This window comes from Pelecanus crispus, chromosome 8 (assembly GCF_030463565.1).
Source record: "Pelecanus crispus isolate bPelCri1 chromosome 8, bPelCri1.pri, whole genome shotgun sequence".
NCBI classification, from domain to species: domain Eukaryota; kingdom Metazoa; phylum Chordata; class Aves; order Pelecaniformes; family Pelecanidae; genus Pelecanus; species Pelecanus crispus.
Genome location: NC_134650.1, coordinates 19,312,908 through 19,330,479, shown reverse-complemented (window position 1 = coordinate 19,330,479; position 17,572 = coordinate 19,312,908).

The following is a 17,572-nucleotide window of genomic DNA, read 5'->3' as shown; positions in this document are numbered from 1 at the left end:
ATGCAAAAGGAGGAAAAAATCACTGGCAGCTTCAATAATTCTATTTACAGGCAATAGGGTGTGAAGTAATGGAGATGCACACTGCCACCTGATGGGGCCTGAAATGGTACGCAGGCTCCTTTGCACCACTGCTAGGTAAAGCCATAGGGAGAGGCACCTTCATCTCGAGCAGTAACGAACTTCGAGGGAGGCTGGCAGGAACCACTGCAGTCCTCCGTTGCCTCCCACTTCACCTCTGAAAGCACTGTCTGTGTCTCACTGCACAGAGCAGAAGATTAGCAGATTCTCCGGTTTTCTACTGGCTGATGACATCCCAATGCCAGGCAATAGGTGCATTTATGAGAATCTAAAAAGCCACCCAGAGGACCAAACCCATATGACCAGTTTACTAAGCTTAAGGTAATAATGATTCACAAGGTCAGATTTTACTAGAGCCAAAGTGCTATGACTGCAGAACATGCCACACAGGCACACATGCGTCTCAGAATAAAACCTGGCTAGGGAAGATAGAGAAAACAAAATAAATGCTGAAATAAAAACAGATTGCATTTAATTTGCCCATTTAGGTGTTGCCGCTATTTATTACACAAAGGTAAGATGTTTATGATGAACTCGGGAATAAGTTGTCTGTTCTATTTCCCTTGCACTGTAAGTGAAAGTTCTGGAGCAAACACCATGGGCTGCTTGTGCTGTGGGCAGGGGTGGTTCATGAGCAGCGCCAGGCACAAGTGGTCCAAGGGCAGCCTGTGTTCCACATGCTGGGTCCTCACGCAGACCCTGCAGCACCCGGGACACCCTCACACCTGAAGCCTCAGCCTGCCTGCACCAAACACAAGTGAGACCATATCTGAAAATTTTAGGCAACCGTTTTCACAGGGCTGTTTTCACAAGTGCCTTGATTCCCAGAATGAGGTTTGATGGACGTCACATGAGGATGCTTATTTTCATCTCAGACATGGAGCGATGCAGATGATTTGGCTTTGCTGTGGCTTGGCTCTGCTGGAGGGCCAGCGCAGCCCTGGCAGTAGTTTCACCACCTTACCTCTGCCCAGGCCCAGGTGTGTTGCTCGTTCATGGTCAACACAACAAGCGCACAGGAATGGTGCTACAGAGGTGCTACAGAGAGAGGGTGGACGGAGTCAGGGACTCCCCTTTTGCTCCCTGTAGTCACTCCTGCAGAATAACTTTCCAGGAGAAAGCATCGCTACACCATCACCATGAGTTTCCAGCTTCATGACTGACTTGTGGCTGCACCATCCTGTGCTGAGCTTTCTTTGGGCACTGACATGACTGCAATAGTTTCCAAATACAATTACAAAATTAGGAAACAGGCAAAAAGCATCATACACCCTGGGATCAGACTTCACTGGCTTTGCCGCAATGTCACTTCAAGGTCAACATATTTGTTTATGTAGAAGAGCTTTTGAGTGATTTAAGAGAGAGACAATCTGTCTTCGCATTTTTAATGTTTCTTTTTCTCCCCCTGCCCAGCCTGAACTGTGAGCAATTGCCTGATCTTGGAAGACAACTACTTTGGGGATGTGTGTAGGCAGGGGATTTTGTAAGGAAAGGTTCATGGCATGACAGCTGCTGTGAAAGAGTCGGGTACTCTGGTGATTTATTATGACAGCTGTTCAAATTTTAACTTACTGACCAAACAAATCATTAAAGACTTTCATTTTCAGTTGATCTAAAATTATTTGCCTCTCAATTTCCTCAACCCTAAACTTTAACTTGAAATACTTTTTTTTAAACTTTAAAACTTGTTCTTCCCAGAAAAAAAAAAAAATAATTGCTATCTTTTTAATTTCTGAATGTTGAAAATATATTTTGGCAGGCCAGGAGAAAATCTGAAGCAACTGCAAGGAAGAGAATGGAGTTAACAATGGGGAAACATTTTTGTGCAACCTTTTTATGCAAGCCACTCTTACTGAAAACCTTAGTTATTTGACACTAAAATCAATTTATACAGAATGAATCCCATTATTATAGAACTAAAGAGCTAGCGGGATCCTGTCACGTGTCAACAGATACACGAGCTCACTCCTTGGCTGCTCAGGACAAAAAGGGACATTGGAGGCTGGTGGAGGAAAAGGGGATGGAAGAACCTGGAAGCAGTGCTTGTTCCAGTGGGTAGGTAATAATGTAATTGTTTCTGACCTTTTAGCTTCAAAAATCTCTTTTCTTGCTTATAATATTTTCTGACTAAAACAAGAAATTGAGAAAAGACTTCAAGTGTGTTAAATAAGAGAAGGTAAAACAAAGCACATAATTTTGGGTTGAAAGGAATGTCTTAAGACATGAGACATGAGACTTAAGTGTCTCATGTTTTTGTATTCTGGCAAAACCTCAGAAAGTTTCTGCTTTGGTTGGAACTGAACCTTTTTCTGTCCTGCTGGTTTCCCTGTTTGAGAAAAATCTGAATTCAGCCAGGTTGTTTAACAACTTGACCAAGTCTAGGTGGCCATTATTGACCCAGTTTTTGCCTGGAAGAGCAGGAGGTGCGTTTCAAAGCAGACACTGTGGGAGCCCAGGCCCCAGCAAGGCATGTGCTGGCTGTGGTGGGGTGTGACACCAGTGCTGAGAGCTGGCTGCTCAGTGACAGACACCAACTGCTTTATTATGCTTTTTGGTTTTTTCAGTTGCCTTGAGTGGTTATCTGGAATCATGGACAGTTAAACAGGTGACTTCATGGTACTTGTACAAATCCTTCAAGAACTTCTGTGAACTTCTGCTCTTGGTGAAAAATAGATTCTTTCCATCCACGTCACTGTCATTACATCACATGAAAAATTACCTCTCACTTCCAGAAACAGCAGGCACTGCCGAGGTGACTCGCTGAGGCTATAGCACACACCTACGCTTGCTCGAGGCAACCCTCGCTGTCCTTCAGCGCACGGCCAACCCTCAGCGCTGTGTAGGGACCAGCCCCCACCTACGGGCTGGTCTCCCACAGTGGGCGACAGGGAGCAGCGCCTGCACCCACTGGCCATCGGCAACCGCCCAGAGCGAGTCCCAGGCTGGATGGGACAAACCAGCACCGGGTAACTTAAAAATACAGAGCCCACTCCTAATTTCATATGCGCTGGTACCACGAGTGGCACATACATTTATATACATAGACCTCATACATAGTACTACTCTTAGTATGAGAGAGGGCAACTAGGCCTATTATTTACATGACACCCCATAAACTGCAGGCCTGATTCACATCTTTCTTATTCCAATGAAAGTCAGAAGCAACTCCAAGATACAAGAAGGGTTTACATGAAATTAGAGTCAGTCCTTACATAAGAACGTTAAAACCATGCCTGAGTAATGCATTTATGTTTTCAAGACGTAAACTCTCATCCTTCAACCTACTTGTGGGAGGTGGCAGCTTGCGCTCACATCTGCCCACCCAACATGGTACACAGTCTGCCTGCAGCTTGCAGGACTGAAGTCTTTAAATACATACAGAAAGTCTTAAATTATATAAAAATGAAGGTTTCTGAGATTTACTTACGTGCAATAAATTCTTCCTCCAAAATGTCAAGTTTGGCGTCTGTTTGGTCAATTCATTTGCTCTGAGCAAATACAATGTACATAAAATTTATAAATAATTACAGTTTTATACAGAAATCTGGCATGCTCCAGGCAGCTCTTTTTCTCCTCCACTAGACACCTTAACTCTAGCTCTAATCTAAACTTGCCTGCAATTGTCAATCTCCTGTGGCTGCAGATCCGTGAGCTCACAGCTGTCTGTGCTCAGTCATGTTGGGCAATTATTTCAGGTTTCATTCACTCAGCAAACCTGCCCCTCACTGCAGGCAGGGATCCAGGCCTGGGTGCAAAAAGTTCATCTTCCCTCCTGTAGCAGGCAGACAGCTCACAAGCCCAGCAACGTTGCTTTCTATGATTTTGCTCTCTACTTGCCAACCCTGTCATTGTAACCCTATATATATATGGCCCCTCCCACCTCAGCAGTTCTGCTCGCTGAGTCTCCTCTATTGTGTATGTGCAGGTATTTTATGTGAGACATAATTATTCTTGTTCCTATCACCTGAGACAAGCATGGCACAAGATTAACTCCCTCATGGGACACAAAATGGTGTACCCCAAGTACCTTCTGAACTGTACATGTAATGACTGTAGGCACTTGTTACATTAACAGTAAATAAAGCAGAGGTGGTTTACTGAGGAGCTTTACTGAGTGCTCTGCTCAGTTCTGGGTGTGCTAGAGGAGGAAATGGGATATAAAAGGTAATTATTATGGAAAGATTCTCATGTGGTCAGAACTTGGAAAGAATGAGAGTGTGCCACAAAGAAATTGAAGGGGCACAAAGCTAAAATAAAGGAATTAATAGAGAAAATCCATCAGACATTGTGTTTCTGATGATTCTCACATTCTGTCAGACCAAGGGCATGGTTGATACACCAAAAGGCTACAGCAGACACACAGCCAAAAAGTCCACAGTGAACACATGGAAATTTTTCTTCCAAGCTTCCAGGTAACAGGTAAATGTAAAATAAGAAACCTGCAGATGTGCTAGGTAATTTTGGATTGCTTTCCTTGGTCATCTTTGATGCCGTGAGAGAGGGAAACAGTTTCCCTTGTAGCACGGTACTGGCTAGTCTCCATCGCAGTTTTCTGTAGCATCTCCTGAAGCGCGTGTTGCAGGCAGACCCGTAGGGCTGTTAAGCAATGAATGGGATTTAGTCGAGCACTTGCTATGTGCCCTGGCCCACCCCTCCAGGAGGAAAAGCAGGAGGGACTCGCTGACCTCTCAGAGCAGGAAAGGAGTGGTGGACAGAATCACTTTGTTTTGCCTTCATTCTTGCTGAGCATCTGCCTCCTTGGAGCAGATGGCTGTCGTGGTGTGCCAACCTCAGCAGCACCTCGTCGAGGAGGGGAAAGGACCCAGCGTGGCTGAAGGGAGGGAGTAAGGATGACTAGAGCTGCCAGTAACTCATTAATTGAAGGCTTGACAACACACTGACAAATGAGCATGTAAGAAAAAAATATCAGATGGGGCCCCAAGGAGCACAGTTCAGACATAATCATTCATCTTACACATATATTAGTCTGAATTTCTGTAGGGCAGTGAAACAGTCCTCACCACAGTAAGTTTTAGGGGAAAACCAGCCACGTGATGTCTTGAATGCCTCCACAGCCCACTTTTTCCCCAACACATTTATTTTGCTCTTGCAGGCAGCACAGTAAAAGCTGCACTGCAGGTCCATGTCCTTCCACATCAACATTCATTTTTCCTCAGTAAATACTCAATATCTACAATAAAGCCACGCACATAGAAAAACACAAAGTGCCAGCATTTGACTTGGAGCAGAATTTAGCTTTTAGTAGATAAATGCCTTTACGTATTGCATTAAGAGGAATAATTTATACACGAACAAATAAAACCTTAAAGCCACACCCACAGTAGGCCACTGCAGCTTAGTATGAACAATTTAGCTTTCTTTATAACACTTTTAAAGCTGTCACAACGCTTTAGCATGGCAGGATTACCTGGCTGCAATGACTGGCAGGCCAGTCCCTGTGTGCCTATTAACTGCGTGACCTTGCCACTGCAAAGAGCTTATTACATGGAAAGAGTCACCTCTGGACAATAATTAGAAGCAGACACAGTACTGAAAAAGTGTGACTTGCCCACAGTAGCTGGCACTAAGAAAACTGGATTTGAAACCAAGTGCCCCACATGCTGTTTGCCTTCAGCTTGCTCCATGCAGCCAAGGAGATGTGTGCCGGTGTCCCGTGAGCAGAGCTGTGGCCCAGCACAGAGCCACCTTCAGACACTATAAATTTTACTCAAGTCCCTGCATTTAATGCTTCCCACCAACTAGACACCTCTGTGGGTTATAAGAAAACTTAAAAACTAGTCCACCCAAAATACCAGACGCAAGGTGACAGACTTTGAAGGCGCCTCCGTATCCTTTCAGGTTTGTCAGCTCTTGCCAACAGTTTGGTGGCAGCTTTGCACCACTTGCTCACGTTGTCCCCCTTCCCAGGCTACTGCATTGCCACGGTTCGGTACCCTCAGCCTGGGCTGGGAGGCTGTGAACATGCCCCAGCAAACTCTGCCCGGACCTCAGTGGTCCTGTCATCCCTTCCCTAAGACAGGCTTTACCTAAAGGTATTTAATCTAGATTCATTTTTATGTTACCCTCTTTTTAAAGGCCATTCAGCATCATGTTTCGTAGTGCAACATGCCGTTTAATATAGCAGTAAAACAAACAAGAATGTTTTTTATTTGGACTTTTCTTTTTAAATCACTCAAGAAATAGCATAAATGTTCCCCATCTCTAAGAAGAGAGAAATTAAGGTAGTAATAGGTCAAGTTATTTATCTCTTAACTATTATCAGTAACAGTCAAACTATCTGCCAAGATGAACAAGCCTCCTGCAGAACATGTGCCAACACCTCCTTGCTTAGAGCTGTACCCAATTTCACACCTCTTCAGGAAACCCTGGTCGGCAGCAAGACTGCTTACACGCGAAGGCATCGCGGGCTTTCCCCGTGCTGCTCCCCGAGCCCGGGGTTGCACAAGCAGCAGCCACCCTGCAGATCTGCACTGTGTTACTTTTCCTCCTCATTTCATTTGTACCCATTTACCTAGATCCTGAACGCCCCCTCCCAGCCGGAATGGCGATGCGGCCCTGTGGCATGCATCGGTCTGCAGAGCACCAGCTTTATTTAAGATAATCCTTCATATGAGCAATCGTCAATAACTGCTAACCTACTCCCTAAAAGACACAGATCAATTGACAGATTATTATAACCCCTTAAAATATTAATGCCCTATCAGGGAGACAATTTCACTGGGCCTAGAGACTCTTCCATTATTAGAAATTATGCCCCAGCCTTAAATAAATTAACTCAGTAAATGTCTTACCATGAATACAAATTCCTGCTTAGGGCTTGCAAATAAAATGATTTAGAGCTGTTCTCTGAGGAAAGATGAGGTGTTTAAACTTGCAAAAGAGGAAGGGCTACCGTATTCATTAGTCTTTTGTTTTAAATGGACTTCTTTTTTTAAACTGAAGGCATCCCTTTCGGAAGGGAGGGGGAAACCTGTGGAAAATTAAGTCATTACATTTTCTTGGACTGGGCTGCACAGTTTTGGTTCTGCAAATACACAGATCTCTGCCTAAGCCCAAAGGCAGCTCTGGAGCCAAGACAACACCAGCCTGGGGCAGCGCCATCAGCACCACACCCCTGCGGGGCGCAGGGGGCATAGTAAAGGACACGAGGAGGAGTGGGCTGGTGTCCCCAGCCAGCAGCACTGCATCGCTGCCTGCTCACATCGGTGCTGGCAGGAGGCAGAGCATGCTGGAGGCCTGGACACGGGCAACCAGCTCCAAGAAACTTAATCTGGATCCCTGAGGCTGGAGGGAGCCATTCTGCCATTGCCCCGAGGTTGAATTTTGGCAAAAAGGGGCTCTTCTATTCACTTCCTGCAGCCATGACCGCATCCTGCTGGCATTGGGAGGGCACCTGGACTCCTGAACAGTGGAAGCTGAGCCAGAACTGCCCACCAGCACTGCAGCAGCTGCTAACCTGGAGTGCAAAACTTACTTTGCAAAGAAATGCAACCCAGTGACCCAGTGCTGCCTGCACTGGGGAGAATCCGTGAGCTGCTCTCAGGGCACAGAGTGCAGCAGCAGCCTTTCAAACCTGAAAAACTGCTTTTATGCTAGAGCTAGCTCAGTTGGCCATTACTTATTCAGGGTTAGATAACACGGGCAACATTCAGTGTAACTTCTTCTGTAATATGCCCTTAATGCTGAGAATAAATGCCAGGCCGGACCCCTGTGCTACTGTTTTCTGACCTGGCCTCAGGTCACCTGAGCTTGAGCCAAGACCATACCACATGAGAACCATGAGGCTTGACATGGTTCATTCGGTAGGAGTCACTCAGCCTGCAACCTGCCATCTCCTACTTACATATGCCCAAAAGACCCCATGGTTCATAGGATGTTAATTCATAAAGCTTCAGCCTTAGCGGGTGTTTCTAATTTCAACAAAACTTAAAGCATGCACAAGCCCATTAATCATCCCAAACCTCCTGTCAAAGCGTTTTCCCTCTTCCTATCAACGAATCGACTGTAGCAATGTGAAAGCCACACTGTCACATTTCGTTAGAGCTGTTTCACACCAAAGGCACATGATGTTTCAAGAAGAGTATCACAGCTCTGCATCCTTTTACAAATCTCTGAGCTGGCAAGGCAAATCCAGAGCACCAGCAGAGTAATACCTTGGCTGTCCGTTGTGCGTACTCCCACTATTTGCATTTTTGGCAACAGTTTTTTTGGAGACGTTACACCCAGCCACACACACACACATTGCCTTTTCTGTGCACTATTGTACCGCGACTAGTGCATCACTTGAGAAACTGATTTTCTCATGTGAGCACAGCCTGTTTTGCTCTATCTGTACTGTCCTTAAGGACAGGACAGCCCTGGACAAATAGTCTGCAGTGTCAGGAGATGTGCAGGTAGCACCCCATGGCTTGGTTATCTGCCTGGTAGCAGCTGCCAGATGTCACTGCCTGCCCAAGGGATGTCCAGAGCCATGTCCATGCAGCAAAAAGAGGTATACCTAGATCTGTGCTGCAGTAAAAGATAAGCACGACCAACGTTTCCTCAAAGGATATGCCTTAGCTCAAAATACAGCATAAAGACACATGCATTCCTAAGACAGTGCAGGTAAACAGATGCCTTCTGCAGATAATAATCAACAGGAATACCATGGGGAAGATAAAGTCTCTGTCTTTTCTTTGTGCTCAGGTATCGATTTGATGAGATTTTGATTTTTGATAACCAAAGCACTGTTGTTTGCTGGTTAAGAGCTAACATGACTTTCTCAGTCCTGGCCTAAGAAGATCAGAGCACGCCTCAAAAATGGATGCAGTTTCCAGTTCTTACTTTTCAGTTTGTACATACGTGAACGGTTCAGTCCTGAACTGCAAGATACACATAAAAGACACAAGTCAGGATGAAAAAACAGCCACACTGATTCCACTGGACTGAATCAGAAAGGTTTGTAAAAGAGACCATATATTCAACTTACTTGTTTTGCCTTAGAGAGAAATTCCATAAAAAGCCACCCACAGAGACACTTAAAACACAGGGAATTTTACAAGCAGATCAGGGAGATTGCCTTGGCAGCAGCCTTCTCCTCGGTGTCTCCTCTTTGTTGCATTGACTTTGCACTTGTTGCATTCCCAACTGATGCATCACTGAGCTGTTGGGCTGGTGACATGAAACGCTCCCCAGCAGGAATGCTTGCTTATGTGCTGTAGCTTTTAACTACAGCATCTGAATTTGCTTCTTAGCACCCTTGAGGGCTGGGATAAATATAACCCCAGCCTACTCATGTGAGAAATTGAGACAAAGGGAGTGTGGGGGCAGGGAGAGGGGGTGCAGCCTGCTTGGGGGCAGGGGAGAGAGGCAAGCAGAGGAAAGAGCAGCTCCCCCTCTCCCCTCCATCCACCCTCACGGAGCTCCCACATCCCCAGGATTGGGAGCCCACTGCTGTGCCTGTGCTACCACGGGGCCTCCGAGCACCTGCCAGCACCTGTGGACACCACTTCCCAACCACTGCTCGCAGGTCAGAAACATCCCATCTGCCTCAGTTTCCCCACAGACCTCACATTTAGCACTCGTATGCAGCCACCAGCTGCAGCTGCCCCCGACACAAGATGCCCCACGTGCTGGCCCCACTGCCCAGCAGCCAATCCTCATCCATGGACAACCCATGAAGACACCATCAACAACCAGCACATGGCTGTATTTAGGGCCACTTAGCTCTTAAGATAACAGGAAAGCGTATCTGTGCAGTAATAAGTTTCAAAGCAATTTGGCAAAAAGCAAGGTCAGAGCAGTGACTTCGCAGCTCTGTGCAGCAGGTTGCAGCCTCGTGGCTTCTTGGGAGCGTGGCAGGTAGGTGGCCACCCCCTCCCAGCCCCTGCTGCCACCTCCCTCCCATCCCCAGCACCTGTGGCTTCCTGCTCTGCCTCCAGCCGCTGGCCAGGCTCTGCTCTGCCGCAGTGCAGCCGGTGATGATCCTTGCTGAGGCCGGCTGATGCTTTGGGAGATAATTCCTTAATAGGCTGATCTCCGTGCTAGCAAAGGACTGAGGAAGGGAGGAACGCATTATTTGCTCTGATGTGGCGTTACAGCGTGCTTGCTGCGTTGGTTCTGCCTCCCAAAAGCAGAATTAATTGCTGGGCTAGAAAACGCAGATAAATCAATCAGCTCATACCACATTTATTTTCTGTAGCTATGCACTGGGCTCCTGGCAGCTTAAAACAGCAGTGACACCCACTCTTGCTACAAAGAGAGGTAAAGGTCAGGCTCTTGCCAAAGACTACCTGCAGAAAGGAGTGGTTGCCCAGCATGCAGGCAGGGCAAGGTGGTGGCACAGCTACAGCAGCAACCTGGAGCCGGACACCATCAAACCAGCAGTATTTCTGCCCCGTTTCAGCATTTAAGGTGACTGTCAATCCAGACCCATTGCATAACTTATCTTTCTAGCTTTTCTAAAAAAAATGCCTGAAAGACAGGATAGAAAGAGGAGGCAGAAAACAGATACTGTGAGAAAAGAAATGTCATTTTATACTGTAGACTTTTTTACAGCCAACTGTATGACTTGATGACGGTGTCTACAGCAACAAAGAAAATAAAACACACAGTCATTACCAGTATGCTCTTTCTGGATGAAATGATAAAGCAAACACAAACTGCAAACCAGACTCCTCAGGCTGCACAGGAACCTCCTAGTCTGTGCTTTCCCACCCAGGGTTCTGGTCCCTGGCTGCGCTCCCCAGCCCTGGCTGCAACGCAGGTCAGCCATGACCATCGGCTGAGGCCTTTTGCCAGGGAATGTGTAAATCCAGGCAGTGACCCTCTCTTCCCACCTTCCTTCACTTCATTGTGTGTCTGATGTGAGCAGAGCAGGATACACCAACACCCTCAGCGCCCCGCTCCTCTCCCTACATCACCTCTGCTCTGCAGTTTCCTGCGGCGCTAGGAAAGGGACTTTCATGTAGAAGGTACCTACCACAGCTCAGAAAACCAAAGGTCTGAGAGATGTAATGAGCGTGGCTGTATTTTTTCCTATTAATTACACAGCAGATCCAACAGGGCGATTTTTCCTCCCCATCAACACATCGTGGCACAGAGACGTCCCCCAGGAAAAGAACGGGCTAAAAGAGGGACGTGAGCTGCTGAGCCTTAGCTACCCACATGAAAAATGGAGATAACAGCTGTTCACACTGTCTCCTAGGGACCTCTAAAGACAAAGATTCATGGAAACATGCTTTTCTATTGATCTCCCCTGATTTTGACCCTCAATCACCAGGATTTGTTGTTCTCTTCTCTGGTAAGCTGAAGGGTGAGGTAAGCCAGGTGCCCCATCGAGCCTTGCTCTAAGTCCAGGCTGCCTGCGGACACTGCCCCAGCAGCATGGCATCCTACTCCGAACCAGAATTTATGCGTCAGAGAAGTAATAGATGACATCTTACCTTTAAGCCGGTATTTAAAACCCCGGTAATGTGTGAATGCTTTATGAACTGCCAATGAAAGGAGACAGAGGGCACAGGGGAACCGGGCTGCGGGACAGCTGCTGGTCAGCGTGGTTTCCTCAGCCGATGCGCTCACAAGAGCAGCCGAACACACCTGGGCAGCCCTGAGCCAACCTCACAGCAGCTTGGTGTCCAGCACTCTGCAAAACCTTACCCAACGCTGTAAATTATTCATGGCTAGGCAGATATTTGCTGTAAACCACATTTCAGGTTCCAGCTGCTCTTTGAAAAACAGGCAATGCTAACAACAAATTCTCTCTCACCAATACTGTCTTGTTCTTAACAGGTCTAGCGTGCCAACTGCTGATACTTGAACCAAAAAAACCATTTCAAGTAGGAACAAAAGTTCTGGACTGGTACCAGGCATGTTTTTTTCCAACCTGAAAACCCATTTAATTATTTCCATTATGATGTTGCCCGTTACAACCTGAAAACGTTACTTTTATCTATGTGCACATCAGCACCCAATGTTCATGCCTAGACTCCTGTACAGCTTTCTAACTTCACTTTAAAGAATACACTTTAAAAGTAAAAAAAGGTCGGTGTAACCTCTTGTCAGCTACAAGAATGAGTTTGGGAACAGACAATTAATTGCACACTCAGTTTCAGGTGCACAACATTTTGTTATTATCTCAGATTAATGCACAACTGTGGTTTAATCTTTGGCCAAAACTCTTACCTGGTGTGATGTCATTCGTTTCTGCTCCCTAACTTATTAAATATATATTTCATGCATATAAGTGACTTCAGGTGTCAAAAGCTGTGCCGGTATTTTAACTGGCACTAGATTAGGATGTATTGGAACGTATTGCTTATTTTTATGCTAATAGGATGAAATACACTCTGAGACAGCAGATCAGATCAAGATGTACTTATCAGACAAGCTGCAGTAAGTACTAGTTTCTGGTTTGCATGTTCATGAGAAGGAAAGTTATCTCCGTTGGTAGTGCATGTTTTTTTGGAACTGTTCTGAACACCAAAAACATAAAAGAAGCTTAATTGAAAGACTTTTTTTTTTTTTTTTTTAAATTAAGAAATTTCCCCCAAAGAACCTAGGCCTGTATTGTTACATTGTTTTCTTTCAAGGGGGGGAGAATATTTTTAAGAAAGAACATTAAATGTCAAAATACTTGGATGAACACTTTATATTACGACATGAATGCTTCATGCTTCTCTCCAAATGAGATGGCACTTACTGGTGGGATTCATCCCCTCTGCAGCACAGCAGTGTCTCCACTGGAGCAGCCGTAATGCCTCAGGGAGGGGACGATGCAGCAGACACCCCCCAGCACCTCGACACCTCTCATGAAGCACTACAGCAATGTACCCAATTCAAAATCTTTTGGTTTTTCATTTTATCCCAAACAGTCACAGGGAGCTGATATGGACACACGCCAGTGTTTTGCTGCTGAAGTGGCTGGACATTGGTTTTAAGAAGACACTTTATATTATTATTATCACTATTGAAGAACAATAATTCTTGCTTTATGCTATTTTTGAGCTGAGGAGTCCTGGATAGCGGAAGACATTAGATTCACGTTATCCATGTGGGATATGAAAGTAGCAGCGTGTGCTACCAGCAGGTGAGTAAAAGAGAGCAGAAAAATGTCTTACCTGAAGCTCTTGCCCTCCGTTACGTGCCGAGTCCCAGTCCCAGAGCGTTCACCTGAGAGGAGCTCCAGCACAGCGGGCACGGGAACTGCTCCTTGGTGAAAAGTCATTCAGGTGCACACTTGTCAGCTGCATGGGGCCCAGGTGTGCACATGTTCGGTATCTCCATTAGAAAGGACATCTCTGAAAAGCTTACTCATAGAGCACTTAAGTAATTGCCAAGGAACAAGCATTTTCTGCTTTTGGGTGAAAAAAAAAATGAGGTGGAAAAATCACCTTGAGGTTTGCATGGGTTTAACTTTATATTTAGCTTATAAAATAGTAGTGGCAGGTTTGCCACCAGAAAGACAGCTCTCATTACCTAGCATAGGTTGAGGCTTACCAGTCTTAAAAATGCTTCAGCAATAGGCAATGCAGAACAAAACCATATTTTGTGTTGAAAAATAATCTCAGCTGTTATTAGAAGGGATTAAGCAATGTTTTTTTCCTTTATCAGCACAACATAGCAGTGCAGACAAAGTAAAAGGGTAACTGTTGTTACTCTGTGAATGAGGAAATACTGTTTTATCTGATTTGCTTCAGCCTGAGGTGAAACATTAACTTAGCTTTGAATTATGACGGGATGTAAAATAGCCTGAACAAAAACATTGCTGGGCTTTCTTTTGAGGGCATGAACTTAGAGGTCTTCAAAACTGAGTTTGAATGGCATCACAACACACACCTTTCACTTTATTGAAGTATTCACTGAAATGTTTACCTTTGGAGTAGATTATTTTGAGCACTATGGAAATAAAGAAAAGGAGAGAAATTTTGTATGATTGAGGTTTCCCAAAGGACTATGAAAATATTTTAAAAGGATGAAAAGAAGTAATTGCAGATTTACCTTCTGTTTTCCATTTCAAAAGATAAAGAAAAGGTCTTAACAGCATTTACATAGTTCAGTAGGTGCTACCTGCAGAGTTCCCTGCCCCTTCTGTGTGTGATGGAACTGGCATCGGCCTCCCACATGCTCTGGGTCAGAGCCAGATCGACGCTCCTTGTGTGTCTGGGATAAAGTAGCTTTCAGGCCACTCCTTCTCAGGGTCATTCTTGATCTTTAAAATGTGTCAGGGACATATACCTGTCTGCCAGGGAATGCACACACCAAACCAAAAGGGAAATAACAAAAAGGAGGAAGAAATCTGACATTTTCACTCGTGATTATTTACAGTTTACGTTTGTTACAGTATAAAGTACCTCCAGCCCTCACACAAATGAAATAACAAGTTCCCATTACCAAAAATCATTGAAACACTTGTGAGCTGATGGAGAACGTGATCTTTGGTATGACACTGATAACTATCTGACAGAGAGAAAATGTCTGGTGTCCTTAAAGGCCCTACAGCCTGTTTACTGCTACATCCATGGTTACATCAGATCACCACACACCCCTGAAGAAGTCATGTGGCACCTGGAAAAGTACTGACCAGTATGTCCCCACAGGACCGTTGGTGCCCAGGTGTCCTGGCAGAGCCCCAGTACAATTATCAGAGGGAATTTGCTTATGTTAGGGCCATATATCTGCCTGCCAGTGAGTGCATGCACTATACCGAAAGGGAGATCCCTAAGAGGAGGAAAAAACCTGACATTGTCACTCGTACAGTTATTTACAATTTATTTCTGTTGCCACATTGAAGTAGTTACCACTCAAATTAAAATGGCTAATGAGAAAAGCTACACCACCACCCCAAAACACGCTGTGCGGTTTTTGTTTCAGCCTGGCAACCCTGGTGAATTGTAACCATCATTCAGAGCTGCTGGACTGCATTACATGGTATGAACGACAGAGTGACAGCAGTGTCCCCAGCCGCTCCCGCCAGTGGCTCAGGTGCCACCATGGCTCGGGCTAGCTGGCTCTCTGTAAGTCTCATCTGCTAAAAGTGCTTTGGGGAAATTAATAGCTACTTTGGGAATGCTGCGCACTCTTCCCTGTAATGTCCCACAAAGCACACCCTTGAGACAGAAACCTGATGGCATGTCACATTTGCAAGGGAAAATTTAACTCTAATAAAGATTAATACACGGGGACTCACCACCACGTTTTTTCTAATTGCCTTTCATTAACATTCTCAGCAACCCTGAACAAACAACACGGCCTTTTGTTTTTCTGTGTGCCAGACAGGGACTGTATGAAGCATAGCCAGCTCTTGCTCTACAGCAGCAAAACATTTTCACTATAGACTCCTGTACTGAGGTACTCCAAACTCTTTGATCCCCAACTGTCCCGCAACAGCCTCTGCGTAGAAAAAAATCTGCTTTGCAAAGTTGGAACAATGCCGTGTGAATTATTTGTGGGTTAAACAAGAAGAAAAATTATCCTTTCTCCTCTGTGAACACTCCCCTGCACCGGGACCACCCGCACAGCAGTCCAGGAGCTGCTGCCTGGGGCTCGGCACCGGGGTCGGCCTCGTGCTCCGCAAGCACAGCGTCTCGCCTGGCTCCTCCCCGGCCAACTCAGCTCACCCCAGTTTCACTGAGGCCCCTTGGAGATATTTTTCGGGACATGGGACTTCCTCAGGGAACAGGCAGAGGGTATAGTGCATTTGTGACAAAGAAAATAATAGTACGTAGAAAGCAAGGAACTTGTGACAGACCAGATGGACCTATGGTCCGATTCTCACACGTTGTTAAATCAGTCCCCTACAACTTTCCAGCAAAAGCCTTATCATTTCTTCTTATACTGGTTTGCTTTCGCTCTTCAGATCCTCCCTCATCCGTTGCTCTAAAAGCTAAAATACATTTTTGTAACTGCCTGAGTCCCTATTCATGGCCAAAGACACCATTGCACTAGCATGCCTGTTCCTTCACCTGACTATCAAACACCAACAATATCCCAAAATATCCCCAAATGTTGGGCAACTCAGCTGCAGATACCAACCAGATGGCTGTTCCTGTAAATTCAACATGAGCAGTGCAAGTAAAAGAGCCTTTGAAGGCTGTTTTATTTTAATGAAAGGCATTTTGGTGTTAAGAAGCAAAAATTGTACTGGGAAATTCAGACTACACTGACATGTGTGGCGATATTTTCTGGCCAGTGTTGGGGGCTATAAAATCTATTACATCATCACAATAATGACAATACGGGCTATTTTGCCCAGCTCCAGGCAGGGAGCGGGGGAGCACTCGGAGGTGCCTTGAGCCATGAGATGGGTACAGCCCATGGACATCTCAGACCATTCACTTGTTTCTGTGCCAATACCCCAATACCTGAATGCCAGCTGTCTTCTGGGTTAATTCCCAACTCTGCATGTGCTGTGGGTGGAAGCTGAGAGTTTGGGAGAGCTGCTGTGCTGCCTCTCGTTGAAAACAAGGAAGAAACCCGCACAGCCAGGGCCCAGGTGCCCATACATCAGTGCACTAAAAATACCTCGAGAGCGAAACCATGGAAGACCAGCCAAACAACATCTATTGCTCCCCTCTTTGCCAAGTGCTAAAAAAAGCTGAAGGAGAAAAATGCCAGCACAGGGAACAGGTTTGACGAGCTTTGTCACATTTTTGTGCTCTCTCCGCTCTCTTACACAGACCCAGGCAAGGTTTTGTCTCTCCCTTCCAGACTTTGTCAGTACCACGAGGCACCTCTGGCCCCTTCCCCAAGGGAGCTCTAGCCCACTGCCGTTAGTTTTCTCCAAACCCCTACAACAAGGCATGTTCTTACTCCATGGACCTGTCCTTGGAGGAAAGGAATAGCTAATGCACAAGGACTCATCTAGTATGGGAAAGACTGGCTTAGTTCCTGGCTCTGTCAAAATTACCTCCACGATCATAAGGCTCTTCTCAGCTCCTACACAAATGCGGGCACAAGGCAGCACCTCCCAGCCTCACTGTGGGCTCTAGAGATGCACATAGGAGATGGCAAGGTGTTCTGATGCTGTCAACATATGGCAAGGTGTTCGGATACTGTCAACATAGGGGTCGTACAAGTACTATAAATACCATACCAAACCCATAGTACAGCTACAGTAAAGGAACAGTACGTCTCTCCTTGTCTATTAAATTTTTGGATATGGCTTTTACTGTATCTAAAATTACCTACAAGTCTCTGCAATGTCACACTGATTTCTGCAATGGTCCTTTTTTGCCCTGCTGAGCGGGGCTGCTCAAGCCCTGGAATATCCTCTTCACAGGCTGTAATAAGATTTCTGTTCCAAATGGGGATTAAATGTGCTCTCAGAAATGTGAATTCTCAAGTTCTGAAATTCTGCTTTTGGACTTTGAAGCTGCCAAAATCTAGACCGTATTTTCCTGGTTTTGCATTCTTACACATTACTTTATGGCATGCACTAACTATTCACTGCTACAGTAAGACATAAACTCAAAGCTTAAATATTCTGCTAATTTTA